The following is a 13634-nucleotide window of genomic DNA, read 5'->3' on the forward strand; positions in this document are numbered from 1 at the left end:
CACACACATACACAGGTCGGTCGGTGTGTGACCGTATAATATCGCGAAGTATTTTGATAACCGGGCGCACGGTTTAATATTGTCCGTTCCCGGCCCGCACATTTTGGTGACCTCGACGTGATATCATATATTTGATAAGTTATTGATATTAATTAAGGAAATTGCATATTATTCGTTACCTTATTATTTTATTGTTATAGGATATATTTTCGTTATATTTCCTTCGCACGCAGGGGCGGATCCAGGTTTATGAAACTGTGAGTCAGGACATTTCAAGGGGCCACTTATTAAAACCATATTAGAAATGTACTAGCTGATATATAAAATAAACAAAATGCATTTATACTGTATGTGTTTATTTCTTTATTAATGTTATAATTATAATAGTTTTCTTCTTTTTTTTCATTTCTGCAAAAGTCTCAATGACTCTATTGAAATTAATTTTTTCAGCTGTACATTTTTCAATACTAAGTATTGCGAGATTTGATAATTTTTCTTCAGTCATAGTGGAGCGAAGAAACGTCTTAATTAATTTGAGACGACTGAAACTTCTTTCAGCCGTAGCACTACTCACAGGCAGTGTATAAAAAATTTTATACAACGTAGATAAATTCGGGTATGATGAAATCATATCATTAGTTATCATAAATTTTAAAACATCGTTTGTTGAAATATCTTCACAGTCTTTATTTAAATGATAGTAAACAGAGGAAAACGATTCATATTCTAAGATAAGATCATCTTGATCGATATCAATTTTGTAAATTTCAGAGAGTTTTTCTCAGATTGATTTCTCATTAGCTTTTTTTTCAAAAAAATAATTCTTTGGATCAAGACATTCAAATTCCTGAACAGTATTTGAAAAATCTTCAAACCTGTGATTTAAAACATTTATAAATGAATCTAAAATTACAAAGTATGTATTAATTTTAAAACTTTGATCAGCTGATTTATTTAAATTATCGTCTATACCAATTTCATCAAAAAATTGCTTCGTTTTTTTATTTCGTTGTTCATCAAACTTTGTGACACCATCAAATTGTTCACACAATACAATCGCATTTTTTTGTATTTCTATAAAATGTTCAGTTGTTCTCATAGATTTAATATTTTCTGAACAAGCTATGATTATATTAAAGGCAGTTGTTAAATCAATTGATGTATTTTGTAAATAATTAGATAATGTATAAGCTTTTCCTAATATATTTTTCCACATAAGTAACATAAAACTAAATTTGAGTTTCATAACATGAAAAAGCAAACCTTGAGCTTCAGAAACGGTTTTTGATTTTGTGTTAGATATTTTGCCTTTGCTTATTTGTTTTAATGTTTTGACAATAGCAGGTAAACTATTTTATAGAGAATCTACTGCTCGTTTATGACTAGCCCATCTTGTATCAGATAATTTTTTTAATGTTAAAATTACACCTTCTACTTGCTTTGCTTGCTCTTCTTTTAAAATATGAAGTCTAGGTAAACTGCTAGTAAGAAATGTGTATAAAGTTTCCAAAGTGCCAAAAAATGAAACTGCAACAACGGAAGATCTAATGGAATCAATTAAAACCAAATTTAAATTGTGAGCGCAACAATGAATATACAATGCAAGAGGATTTAACTCTTTAACTCTTGATTGTAAGCCACTAAATCGACCAGACATTGTACTTGCTCCATTGTAAGCCTGGCCACGGTACATGGAAAAATTCAAATCATACTTTTCAATGCATTTATTTAGAATATTAAAATAATTATTAGCAGAGGCACCTGGTAATTCTTCAAAACAAATGAAATGCTCTCCTATCTTTCCTTCTTGGTCAACAAATCTTAAGCTAAGAGAAAATTGATCCTTCTTATTTATATCTATAGTTGAATCAATGATTATAGTAAAATATTTAGCCAATTTTATTTCATATAGTATTAACTGAACAGTTTCATGTGCCATAGATTTAATTATGTCATTTTGAATCATATGACTTAAATAAGTTTCATTTTTACTTGATTCTGCAAGATGTTTTGCTAAAACAGCATCATATTTTGAAACTAACTTAACAAGTTCAATAAAAAGTCCTTGGTTTGGTGTTTCATAATTAAACTTTTCTCGGTGACCTCTAAACGGAAGGCCATTTTTGGCAAGAAATAAAGATACATCAATTAAACGCTTTAAAACGTTGCGATTATGTTCTTTTTCATTTCTTTCTGCTAGAATTATATGATGCATAATGGTACTATCATTTTTAATTCGTGTTCTCAGTATTAAATATTCTTTCTCAGCAGTTTTGTGTTCATTTGACTTCTCGTGCTTAACAATTTTTTCATAACCCTTGCGAACATTTGATACGCCTTAAGATGGATCAGACCACTGATAATGGTGTTGAGAAATAGTACGAAATAAAAAACAAGGAAAGCAAAACATTTTATTGCTATTTGAAGAATAAACTAACCAGTTTCGTTTACAAGGAAAACGTGACTTAGTTATTTTTTCATACCACTTGGAATGAAAACTTTAACCATTCTTATTTTTTGGAAAAATAAAATGTTTTTCATCAATGCCTGGTTGGCAAAGCCCTATTTCCATAAGAGCTCTTATAAGGGATTTTGATAGTATTGTATCTCGAAATAAATCAGGATCTGAAGGATATTCAACAGATTTGTCTATCAGAATTGACTGTACTGAATCGTATGCTGAGTAGGTTGTGTTTGAGGGATTTGGTATCACTAATTGTTCTAAAACAATCAAAAGAATAATGTTCACAATTAGGACTAGAATTTATATTAAACTTTTATAAAATACATAATATCATTTATTTTAAATTATTTGGGCATTATATACTTTTATACTTCTATACTATAGAAAATAATAGATTAGATACAGGGAATGAGAATACAAAAGAAATAATAATATTCATGTTCATCAGTTAATTTATAAAATATAAAATAATTATTTAAAAAAAGTTCTTTATGTGGGAATCACTTACATTATTATTATAATTTTAAAATTATATTAAATGTTACATAATTTGTAATAAATTAATAATATACTTTATTTTATTTACCTTCAATTTCATCAGCAACATCACCAACAATTTGGTCTACATTTGTTATTACTGGAATTGATATTTTGATATATTTTTGTCAATAGTTGGGTTGGCAAATTGATCTAAAAATAGGCAAATTAATTTATTATAATAATATATACCTGTGCATAAATAGGTACTGATAAAGAATACATACCTAAATTGCTAAATATTAGTATATACTATTTAATTATTTAAATTATTAGTTTATAATCACAGATTACATATACATATTATCTAATAATAATAAATAATACATTTCAAAAATAATCGGTGATTAACTGTAATAAATGAATTAATTTTAGTTCCTAAAACTTACCTTGGTGGCTTGGTCCCTTGGATTGTTTAAAAAAAATACTCAAAGGATGATTGATGAAACATTATTGTTAAATATTAACTACTACTAAACTACAACTACCTAGTATTTAATATAATATAGTAGAAACTTTAAATATTACCTTGTTTTTTAGAAGATTGAACAAAAGATAAAATACTTTTATTTCCTTTTACACATTTTTCTTTTTCTTTCATTAGTCTTCTCGCCCCCCCTGAGAGACGAGTTTTTTTTGGAGGTGGCTGACACAGTTTTGATGGATCCATTTCCAAACTTAGGAGTTTATATTTAAACTATGTAACGACTTACAAATTACAATATTTAAAAAATAATTATTCATTAAAATCACCAAAGCACCAAACACATAAATAAGTTCACATAAATAAAATATAAATGATAATAGTTATATTATATAATCATATTCATAAATCATAACACTTTTCCATAATTTAGTTCGATTGTATGGCAATAAGGAATATTATATCACTGTGGTGTGGTAGAGACTAGAGAATAGAGCCAGTAAGAGATATAGACATACCTAGTTATATGTAGTGATGTAAGTCGGTAATATTACTTTGGTAAAGTATTTTAAAGTAAGTAATTTATCGGTAAAGTAATAAATATAAATTACTTTACCACTTTATGAGTATTTTTTTTTTTTTAATTTTATGAATCATTCATTAATCATTATTTATATTATAATCATAATCATATAACATATTAATATATTATACCATGTTACTCTTATTAGGTTTTATGTAGGCTCTTTGGAGACAGTGCCTTAGTGATTACTGATTAGGTATTGATAAAGAAAAATATAAACATTAAAACATTATCATTATTATAAATTTAAAATTATAGCAATTATCATTTAGCACTTGTCTATAAATGTCTTTAGCAGTATGCCAGTATAATCTATTTTATTCAGATTCGTCAAATATACTTAATGTTTATATGTACATAAATATATAATAGAAATTTAAACTTGCTTTAAAAAAAACACCGATTCATGGCTTCGACAGAATGCAGATCTTTTATATTCGTCTAATTGTCTCAGACCAGAATAAAATTTTAGGAACTTAACTGTTCTACAATCTACAGTAAAATGGGTCGTGATCGTTCCAAAATATGGTCGGAATTTGTAAAATGCACTGTCAACGGTCGTTCTGGGGCTCAGTGTATTCATTGCAATGTTTTTTATAATTTTATTAACGCAACCAAAATGGAGTTTCATATATCTAAGTGCATCAAGTGTCCAACTAATATTAAAACCAAATATTTGAGCAAACATATCATGAAAAAGAAGCTAAGCAGTTCAAAGTCCAAAAGTTTAATAAATGATGATGAAAATGAAGGTTGGTATTCACTATTTTCATTTTATGCAATTTAATATTTTTTTAAAATTATATTTCAAAATGTTTTAATAATTTCCATTTCAGACTTGGTAACTAGTGATCTTAATCAAAATCTAGAATCAACTTCTACAGCTAGTTCAGTAGCAAGAGTTCCAAAATCTGTATTGGACCAGGATGATACTGATGATAATAACGATGTATCTGGTTTAGCTGGAATGGTAAATGATTCTGGAAGATCAACTGTACTTTCACAATGTTCATCAGCCATTATCAATTCACAAAAACTTGAGCATTATTTTGACTCAATGAATAAGTCTCAAAAGGTAAATTCCTAATAATTTTAAAATTATGAAATAAGTTTTATTAAGTAATAACTAATAAGTGGTTTGTATATTTTAAAGGATGACCTTGATAAACACATAGCAAATGCAATTTATGTCACTGGTGCTCCATTAAGTATGTTGGAACATCCACTATGGCAAAAAGTTTTTGCAGCTTCTCGTCCAGTATATAAAATACCAACTCGGAGCTCATTGTCATCTACCTTATTAGAAAGTCAATACAGTGAAATGAAAAAAAAGGTATCTGAAATTGTTTTGTCTGCCCCACATCTACATCTACAATGTGATGGTTGGACCAATATTAGAAATAATGGAATTATGAATTTTATACTGTCAACACCACGTCCAGTTTTTGTTAAAAGTGTCGCAACTGGTCAAAATCGACATACAGCAGAATACATAACAGATGAAATTAACAAAGTGTTAATTGAGTTCAATCCCATGAAATTTGTGACTTTAATTGGTGATAATGCTGCAAATGTTCAAAAAAGCTTCATGTTGCTTAAAAATGTGTATCCTCATTTAGTTCCTCTTAATTGTTTAGCACATTCTATAAACCTACTGTTCAATGATATTGTAAACCTTGAGTCATTAGTTAAATTAAAATCAGATTGTTTATCAATTGTAAAATCAATTAATCGTTCGCAGATACTCAAAGCTTGCTTAGAGAATATTAATAAAGAACAAAACATTTTATGTTCCCTAAAACTACCATCTCCAACAAGATGGGCTAGTTTTTTTTATTGTCTGGAAAGTTTAAATTCAACTAAATTTAGTTTACAAATCTTAGCTGTCCGTGAACCAACATTATCAGCTTCTATTAAAAAACTTTTATTAGATGATAGTGGTTTTTGGGAAAATGTTGACAAATGTATTAATTTATTAAAACCTATGGTTAAATATATAACTTTATTAGAGTCAGATTCGCCAAATATTCATAAGGTTTACAAGTATATAATGGAAATTGAAACTTGTTTAAACAAAAGCACTGATTCTTCGCTTTTGTCAATAGCTGATTCCTCAAAAATGTGTGTTAATTTCCAAAGAAGAAAAGTAAATATGATAAAACCCCTACATTTGGCAGCAACAGTACTTGATCCTTGTGACCAAGGAAGTTCACTTACTCCTGAAGAATATATTGATGCATCTGAATTTATTTATAATATTTCAATGAACAGAGGTTTAAATGCTAATATCATAATGGCTGAGTTGGCTAACTATAAAACAAAATCAACAGGGGTTTGGTTAAAAAGTTATTTATGGGAATCTTCTAATTTAATGGAACCTTTAGTATGGTGGAATGGTTTATGTTCCTTTTCTGTACTTTCTTCAATAGCTACAAGTATTTTAACTGCTCCAACTACATCAGTTGCCACAGAGCGCTCGTTCAGTACTTATGGGAACATTCACACAAAAAAAAGAAATAAACTGACATGTGATAGGGCTGGTAAAATAACCTACATTAGCCATAATTGGAAGTTAATCAACAATAATCCAAAACCTAAAGCTATAAAATTAATTTCTGCTTCATCTACATTGACTACTACATCACAGGAGTTGAATGATATGCCTATGAACATTGATGAAAATGAGTATGAAACGGTTGAAGACGAAGACAACTCAGATGATGAAAGTTATGAAATTCCATATGCTGATGATGAAACATCTGATTGTGGGTCAGAAACTGAAGCCGAAGTAGAATATTTAACATATGATGATCTCGAAACTCAAAATACTTAAGTACCTAAATTTTATTTTTATTTTGTTGATAATTTGTACAATTTAATATTTTATAATACGGAAAGTTTCCTACTCAATTTTATTTTGTTGAAACAACATGTTATTACTTATTTTATTATATTTTAAAATAACCAAACAAGTGCAATTTACTATTTTTATTTTGTTTATAACTTTTATAATAATTTTATACTGAAAGTTATCTATTTTTATTTTCTAATATTGTTTTGAGGTGTATATTAAATCGTTATAGTTTTTTGTGATCTAACAAAAGTCAAGACTGGCTTAATTTGTTGCTTTTATTGAATTAAAAGCTTTTTATGTATTATATCAAAAAATATGTTTTTTTATTTTAAATTTCTATTTTCAGATAAAAGTATATTATTTAGTTTTGTACTTTTGCTTAACATTATTTTATAAAGTATTATAAATACATTTATTGATTATTGGCTATATTTGTATAGAAAATATTTGAATGCTTCATATAAGGAGAAATAATATTTATATTGATCGTAGCCATTTAGGTATTTTATTACTTTAATAATAATTAATTAATATTACTTTTTTATCAATTGGGTGTTGAAAAATAAATTTCCTAATAAGTAATATAAATGTAAAAAGTAATATTATCGATAATTTAGTTAAGTAAGTTACCTAAAAATAATTTACAAGTAATTTTATATAAATTTCCCAATATTACCATAAAAAAGTAATATTACCGGTAATTTACTCAAGTAAGTTACCTAAAAAAACCGGTAATTTATATGTAAAAATAAATTTCCCAATATTACCATAAAAAAGTAATATTACCGGTAATTTACTCGAGTAAGTTACCCAAAAATAAATTACCGGTAATTTTACAACACTAGTTATATGCTTGTTAGTCGACCACGGAGTACGAATTTGGTATTTACGTCGGATTATATATAAATAGATTACTAGTTCTGCGAACGTACGTCGCAACCGGTTACACAATTTTGTATTTTTGTATACTATATTAGTATTATTACTATATTACTATTACTATACACAATAGACCTATTAAGCAATACAACTAATTTTATTTATTTTAATATCTAATTTTATCAGCGCAGCGATGGTACGGGTACCGGGTTTCAGGATACGTTATTCATAATAAAATACTCAACTTTCTACTAAAACGATAAAATATATAAATTATGAATTGACAAAATGTGAATTTTTAATTTATATTTCTGGTAAATCCGAGGGTCCAAAAACCTATCCAAGATTTGTAAAGAGGCCAATTTGGTCAGCATATATTAACTGTGGGTCAGCTGACCTCCTGACCCCCCCCCCTAGATCCGCCCCTGATCGCACGTATTATCAGAATAATATTTTATCTTATTACTATTCTATTATATTATATGCATATTCTAGATATACTTCGTATAATCGCGTAATATTATATATATGCGAGCTAATCAATACATTTAAAATGTCGTTAGACGAGACATCATTAAAAATCCTTGCTGGTCTCAAAAGAAAGCGTGCCGTGATTAAGGCCTCCCTAACCAGGATACGGACATTAATTAGCAATTTTGATGTTACGGAACAGCCTATATCTTTACTTGTATTTAAGCAAGAAGAACTACCATCGATTAATCGAAAGGTTGACGACGTTCAAGCTGAAATCGAATTGTTAGATATCGAAGATATTTCTAAATCTGATGAAGAGCGAGAGAAATTTGAAAACGAATATTTTACAGTAAGGTCTCAAAATACAGGAGTTATCAAACAATGAAAAGTTAATGGGTGAAGCAGCATCGAATGTATCTCGGTCGGTGTGTGACCGTATAATATCGCGAAGTATTTTGATAACCGGGCGCACGGCCTAATATTGTCCGTTCCCGACCCGCACATCATTGTTCCTACTTTATACAAGCTATTAGCTACTCGTAAATATTCATTTTTAAACGTTCTGGACTGGCCCGGCTGTTTCAGCCCGGACAGGCTCTATTTTCTTATCAAGTCCACGATAACATCGCCTCAGTCGTCCGAGACTGTATCGTGCCACAACCGTCGATCTCACGTTAACATCCCACACAGACAAGCCCGGCGTCCAGGGCGAATCCGAGTGCATCGGCGTGTGTCTGGGTAGAGTCAGAAAACTGGAGGTATGAAGATATGACTGTCAAACTGACTTGTCCCACCGTGAGCGAACCCGCAGCCAAGTGGGGGGTATGAAGATGCTTGAGGGCGAGCTCACCTATGGCCGGGTTCGCGACGATCACGGCAGCCTTCGGCCATCGCCCCGCCGCGATTATCCTAAGGAGAAGCTTGTCAAGCGAGTAGATCCTCGTACCATCCGTGACTGATTCCTGTACTAGCGTGACGTCTACGTCTAACTCAACCAGTAGTTTTTCTATCTGGTGCGCGACCATTTTTCCTCGGCCCGCGTTAATTTAAATGAAATTTATCATTTTCTCCTCGGTCGTGTCGACCACCGCCGGGGCAAGGCTCATATCCAGACTCCGGTTCATGATGGACGGGCGTTTGTACGAAGATGCCTTCTGGGTTACGCAGATTATTGAGTACCACCAATTCGCTGAGGCCCTAGGGTCGATTATTGTACGCAATCGCCGGGTCCTTTGACCCGCGCTTCGACCACGCGGTTTCGGGTTTTTTCCTTTCTCTGACGAGCTCTTCTTTTGGTGCGTCGGACCCCGTTGCGGAACCCTCTGACGCCTACAGCAGCAGCACTGGCATACGACCTTCGGGCACCGAGGTCTCTTGTGTCGGCAAAGTAGACTCGGTGCCATCTGTGGTCGGCGGACGCGAGTGGACCCGTGACCCCATCCCTCCAGACTTGCTCTACCAATTGAATATAATATGGGAACAAGCTTCAATTGATCTTACAGATCAGAAAGCATAATACGAAAATCCTCCATGTAGGTCTTTAAAATGGCATCGAAAAGTTTTAGTGGACATACTTTTAAATTCCAGTGTAGTCAATGCGTAATGTATCTACATTATACAATATTGTTTAACATTATTTTATATCTCATTGTATTTGTAAAGTTGTATAAAATTAGATTGTATTCACGGTCGCGGCCTGACGCACGCACGATAATTAGTTGATATAAGTTTGTATTTAAATTATATTATTATATTTTAATGAGGGCAACGCCCGTGTAAAGTTCATCTGTTATATATGTGTGGGTTGTTGTAGTTGTGAGTAGTAAGAAATTATTGTGCAATTTTATGAATTGATATTGTTTTTTAGTACATTTTGTTTTGTGTCATTCAATGTATACCTTTATTACATATATTATTCATGGTGTATTTTAACGATTTACTCGCATGTAAGTAAATATTACAAATTATATTAGGTATTTATTTATATCTTATACTGGGTACTAAGCACCAATATTATTAGGTATATTCTGTCGGCGCTAATCTCATATTATTATTATTTTACGAGTTGTTTATTATATATTTAAATTAAATTGTAACGGCTCTAATAGCCAATCTTTTATATTTATTGTCGGTGCTAATCACCGTTTGTATACAATTTGTTGAGACGGAAGGGCTAAAGCGTGTTATTATTATAAAGGCTTTAATCGCCAAATGATTGATTTTATTATAATTTTTTTTTTTATATATATATATATATATATATATATATTATTGTAGTAGAAAATTGCCTATTTATTATTATTATTATTATCATTGTTAAGCCAAAGGGGCTAATTATTTGTATTTACTTTATACATCATTATTATATTTTATATTATACGGCTGTGTCGAACAGGCAATATTTTTAATAATATTATTTGAATTTTATATTAATTTTGGTTGTGCCAAATAGGTAAATTATACTTTTTCAGTTACCATATTTTGAGTTTTCAGTATTTTATTTTATAATTATATCCATTGCCACTTAGTTTTTAAGTACCGAGCGTCTTGAATGGGGTGGTGCATACGAAGTATTTAGGTGTTCGGCGCGCGCATATTATTATTATACGCCGCCGGCCCGTACAGTATTAAAAATAGTTGTTATTAATTTTTTTTTTTTTTGTTTTATTATGCTTTTCATCAGTTTCATTTAATTATCTAGGTATTCATACATAAATCATATGTGTAAGTTTGCTAATATGATAATAAAATTTATAAAGACTGCAATGACAAACAGTCTTCTAGAAAAACAAAACATTTTAAGATTTTGTTTTTGACATGTATATGTCTTATGGCTGGGGGTCATTCTGTTAATTTGTCCGACACCGAGAATGTTATCATGACGTCATTGGTGCGTCCACGTGTGCGTGTATGTGTGCGTCGACCGGTGGGGACCGGTTCTCGGAAATTAGCGATTATACGAACGTTATTGGAATCGTGGTGGCTTGTGATCTATTATGTAGTAACATTAGGTATAGCCTGTTGTATAATAAATGTATTGACAATGAAAATAACCGTTTTCAATTATTTATTTTTTTATTAACTATTTTATCGACACATCGAGAAGCTTGAAACTCATGAGTACGTTTCATATTTCAGTAGGTACACACCGTCCTATATTATCCATCACTAAAATTATTGTAAATGACGATTCTGTAGTTTAAAAAATTAAAAATAAAAATAAAAATTTAGAAAAATGTATACTCAATAAATAATTATTGCTGTCTTTGAAAAATAAATAATTCCTTTTTGAAACTTGCTTATTTTTTACACGGGTTAAAAAAGTTACCAACAGTTTAATCCTCGTCTCCTCGTATCTAATACCAAATTGACATCGACATTCTCATGTCAACTATATTCAGAAGAAACAAGACATATAAATGTACCGATGTATCTGTATGTAGTGTAGATACTCTAGATTTTTTTTTTTTTTATGTAATTCAAAAAAGAATAACCATCAATACGAAGCATTATCAATACATTTTTTCAAATGTATTCAAGCTATAGTAATTACAAATTTAATAATTAATTAGTTTTTTCATTAGAAAATATTTTACAAATATATATTTATACTTTTAACAAAATTCTTACTTATGAATAATATTTATAAAAAAATTGGACTAATGTATCTATACATTTTTTTAAATAACTGTAATCGGTGATGAAAAATACCGTATTTTATTTTTTATTTGTATAATACGTGTGTAATACAGTATTTTTTAAATTTATTATGGTGCTTATATAATTAATAAATATAGCTATCCGAGTGTATGAATAATGATGCATTTTGATTATTTATTTAAGTAATATTAGGTTTTAATATTTGTAATAATTTGAATTAGTGTCTATGTAAGTATTAACTGTGACTACTGGCTAGTGGTTATATGACTAGCAAGTTGAAAGTCTAGACCCTGAATATTATAGTTCTTAGTACTGATAAATACAAACTTTGAACAAGGAAAGAAAAAACTTAATTGTAAAACTGTAAAACATAAATTAATAACTTTTTTTTTACATTTATACCTACCTATATGTATGACTCTTTTCTCATAGTAATTAGTATTACAATATAAACACCTGTAATTTTTTATGTAAATTTATAAACATCTAAAATTTAGAAAATCCTTGTTACTTACTATAAAATATATCAATTGTCAAGTTAAAGGAAGTTTAGAACATAAAGCAAACCATTTATATTATTTGAGACTGAAATAAAGTCTTTACCCATTAAAATTGAATAGGTGTGAAAAAAAATACAATTTAATTATCATTGATAAAAATGATTTAAATTAGAAAAATGTTTGTGTTATTACAAATAGATTATTAATGAAAAAGTGTAAAAATAATAAATAACACAGCACATTAAATTATAAAGTTATATTTACAATTCCATATGCCCATCTACTTGTTTTTCATATTGTATACAGATTCCTGTTCAATACTCATTGGCTAATAATGCTTACAAATGGTCTTGCATTGAGCTGCTAAGTCTTGTTTTGATTAAACTCAACTTGAAAAATATGTCTCACATGAACAACTTGAAACTGATATAGTTACTAATTCTTTTACAATGTAAAATATATTTTTAAATATAGTATCTCTACCAGAATCAGCTAACCACTTTATCCAATCTTCACATCATTGTTTAATATTTTAATATAAACGATTGATGGTAAAATCATTCAATTAGTAGCTAGAGAGGCAGCTGCCCACCCTATAGATATGCCTATGTAATTAGTCCTCCAAACAAATTTAACTAGCCTATGTCAATAAACTTGAAATAGACTAGGCTAGTCAAAGAGAACCAAAATAATTTGTACCTTTTTTACTTTTATTATTTTGTAAAACCTTTATATAGATAAAGGTATTATATTAATGTATGTTTTATTATATTTATTTTTAAGCTTATAGGGTAGTACAAAAAATAAACATAATTATATTAGTAACTTCATTAATTTTTTTTTTTGTGTAAATAACAATTACAAAAAAAAAATATATATACAAGTGTTTCATTCACGAACAATCAAAATCAAAATAACATAAATACAAATAATTATAAAAATTAAAACATAATAAACATAATATTAAAAAAAAAAATTCTAAAGGTGAGAAGGAATATCCAACTTTTGATGTTTCCTTCTTGTTAGAGTCAATTGCTTGATTTAATTTGAATACCGGACGCCTTGAGGTTTTCTTTTGCCCATTTGTACATACTGTTTAATAATCATGCTCAGATTAGGAGATAATTGTGCTTCAACAACTCGATTAAATAATTCTACTGAAGTAACATCTATTTTATTTGCACAACTTTTCTTATGTACTTCTTGACTCAATGCTTCAAATTTCTGTTCTAATTGATTGTATTTATTTTTAATTTTTT

General features: G+C 29.2%; 2 pseudogenes; both read right to left on the reverse strand.

The window, feature by feature from the left end:
- Positions 1-1354: 1354 nt before the first annotated feature.
- LOC112599426 lies at positions 1355-3671 on the reverse strand (annotated as a pseudogene).
- A 9745-nt stretch (positions 3672-13416) lies between these two features.
- LOC112599427 overlaps positions 13417-13634 on the reverse strand; it is a 790-nt pseudogene continuing 572 nt past the window's right edge.

This window comes from Melanaphis sacchari, unplaced genomic scaffold (assembly GCF_002803265.2).
Source record: "Melanaphis sacchari strain LSU unplaced genomic scaffold, SCAv2.0 Contig516_pilon_pilon, whole genome shotgun sequence".
Classification (NCBI taxonomy): Eukaryota; Metazoa; Arthropoda; class Insecta; order Hemiptera; family Aphididae; genus Melanaphis; species Melanaphis sacchari.